This window comes from Ursus americanus, chromosome 7 (assembly GCF_024610735.1).
Source record: "Ursus americanus isolate L20-20 chromosome 7, mUrsAme1.1.p, whole genome shotgun sequence".
Taxonomy (NCBI): domain Eukaryota; kingdom Metazoa; phylum Chordata; class Mammalia; order Carnivora; family Ursidae; genus Ursus; species Ursus americanus.
The window spans coordinates 3,682,466-3,685,537 of record NC_142133.1 but is presented as its reverse complement, the minus strand read 5'-3'; the positions used below and the strand labels follow the sequence as shown (position 1 = coordinate 3,685,537).

Here is a 3,072-nt window from a genome sequence, read left to right as displayed (position 1 = left end):
ACCAAAGAGTATTTATTACTCAAATAATATTTTGGAGACAGGCAGGTGGTTCGGAGCTGGTAGAAGGCTGTGCAGTTAGAGCTCCTTCAGGAGCCCTTGTTTCTGAACCACATCCTTAACTGTGGTCCCTGCCCACTAGCTCCAAGCTGGTTGGTTAGCACCAATCTGTGTTCTAGCCTGCAGGAGGGGTGGAGGGAGGATGGGCTAAATAGCTTCCTTATAAAAGTATGATCTGCAGTTAGTATATAGCACTTCTAGTTTGATACCCTCATGGAGCTGAAAGAGATCCTAGCAAAGATAGTCAGCAGCTGGGCTTCAGTTTAACTTCCTCAAATGCCGTGGGAATTCTACAGTTCGAAGTGACAAAGGAAAGGATGCGGCCAAGTTCACTTCAGCATTAACCAGAGGATTTCTTTTGTCTTCTTAATGTTTGTCTATAATTTTTAATTAAAAAATAGGCATGTATTCCACTTAATGATTTTTATAGACACACACACACACACACACCTACACACAAAAACACAAACAAGGAAGAAAAGAAACTCTCAATGACTTCATTCTATAATAGCTTGTAAAATAAAGATATCTGTTACAGGTAGCCATGTGCTCTGCAGATGTTTCACTCTTGACAGATTTCTGATTTGAACACCAAAGAGAGAAGGATGGAATGAATTATCTAACAGAACTCATAACTTCAGAGTAGTTTCTCTGGAGCTTTCTAATAGAGCAGATTGTTGTCCAGATTTTAGTAATACATACACATATAATACATGTATTTTTATAGCAGATCAGCCTTCCTGAATGCAGTTGCTAGTTTGAGTGCTAAGTTGAGAATATTCACTCAGCAAAGCCCAGCTTATCTCCAGGAAGAATTAGCTGGAATGCTCCAGGTAGCTGTGAGAAGTTGTCCTGAGTTAGAAATTCCCCACAGACAGCCCCGAATTTGCTCTATATCATTATTTTGTCTCTGGTTCTTGATCATATGCTTTCTAGTTAGATGGATTGCGACACATCCCCCTCTGCAGATTAGAAAGAAATATCAAGAGATTCTCCAAAGAATGTGAAAACTTCAGACCTATTTATTTCTGCAATTATAGGCTTTGGCTCTCAGATCAAACCTTATGTTCCTTTCTAAAATTTTAAATCATTGGTGGGTTTTAAAATGTTGCTAATTACCAGAGGCAAGAAAATGTCAAAGTGTTGAAAATACTAAAAGTGAGCAATGTGCTTGCAAAAAAAAAAAAATGTTTTCAACTGAATTTCTCAGCTAATGACAATGACAATGTGGGTGTTATTTAGTTGACTATTTTAACTGACAAACACATATGATGCAGTGGCACATGAAACACAAGAAGATTGATGAAATATGAGAGCTATTGAGTGGAAAACACTGGACATGGATGGGATGGTTTTATAACTGTAGAAAATGTCCACTTAGGGACAAGGTAATTGCTCTGTCAATCTAGATCCCGTGGATTTAATAGTCTACTTGGGTATTTTTGTTTCTGTGATATCCCCTCCTCCATGATTATGGCAATGACTTTTAAGTAAATAGAACCACTTAATAATTTGACATTAGAGGTCACTAATGGCAGCCATTTATGGACGTAGTATTGCCTCAAGCTTAAAATGAGTGAGTAATAAAGCTAATAATAATGGCTAACTCTATGGGCCAGGGATGTTTGAAATGCATTACCTATGTCAATTAAATCCTCACAACAGTCCTCTGAGATAGGTACTATTATTATCCACTTCTTATAGATGGAAAAATCACTGTTAAATTGCTTTAATAATCTTTAATAATCTTCCTAGGTTCATGTGTGTTTTAGAAGCACAGTGAGGGTGTGTGTGTGTGCGTGCATGTGTGTGTGTGTGTGTGTGTGTGCGCGCGTGTGCTCCTCGAAGATTAGCGGAAAGTAGATTGTAGAAAGAAGCAAATACAATTGACCCTTGAATAACAGGGGCATTAGGGGCATGAAACCTAATCAAATACCTGAATATAATTTTTGACTCCCCAAAAGCTTAAGTGCTAGTGGACTACTGTTGACCAGAAGCCTTATGATAAAATAAACAGAAGGTTAACATAGATTTTGTATATTATATATATTATATACTGTATTCTTAATAAAGTAAGCTAGATTGCTTTTCAGCCTTTCGGCTAAAATCAAGTGTTGTATCCGTTCTTATCAGTTTAATATCTGAAACGTCGTCAATCCAAGGACAGCATACTACATGGATGTTTGGAACAAGGAGATGGAATCAGAGCTTGCTCCATCCACACCACCCATCGACGGGCTACTGCATTACTTCCAGGAATGGTGCACCCTCCTTGGGGGATAAAAAAAAAAGAGTAAGTTAGAGATACAATAAAATGTTATTTACTGTACTGTCCTGTATTCAGCTCTACCGTAAGTTTACATCAGCTCTGTTAAGACAAATCTTTTAGTACCTGCATCAGTGTTGTCGTCTATGATACAAAACACCCTACATGGTACATGTATTATTAGCACTGGACATCAAAAATGAAAGATAATGTACAGTATTTGTGTGTGTACGTTTTGATAAATTTTAACTTTTTATAATATATTGTAGACATTTTATGGTAATCAATGATAAAATAGAATCGCATCTGCATATATTTTAGGCATTTATGACACACCTAACTTTTTCTTAATTTTTTCAATATTTATAAGCTATGTGATTCCTCTGCAAGATTTTTCAAACTGTCACAAATCTTCAAAAAAATTTTTCCAATATACTTATTTAAAAAATGTGCTTATAAGTAGACCCACACGGCTCAAGCCCATGTTGTTCAAGGGTCACAGGTAGTTGGAGAAATGTCCCCAAGAAGTCAGTTATACACCCAGAGATGTGGTTGCATGGTTGAGGAGCCTTCTGGTAGATGAGGTAGACGGATTACGATGAGCAACAGGCCAGGAATAGGCTTTGGCTTTGTTCAAAAATTACAAGTGATGTCTTCTGGAAAGGAAAAGCATTCTGGTAATTATAATAGAGGAGAAAGAAAAGGAGAAAAGGAGGGAGAAGAAGGAAAAGTAATAGCTAACATTCACT

General features: G+C 37.1%; 1 non-coding gene across 1 annotated transcript; it reads left to right on the top strand.

The window, feature by feature from the left end:
• The first annotated feature begins 2,138 nt into the window (after positions 1 to 2,138).
• LOC123776097 (U2 spliceosomal RNA) lies at positions 2,139 to 2,329 on the top strand. The gene has a single exon (XR_006775273.2). It is a non-coding gene; the product is annotated as a U2 spliceosomal RNA (small nuclear RNA).
• The last annotated feature ends 743 nt before the right edge of the window (positions 2,330 to 3,072 follow it).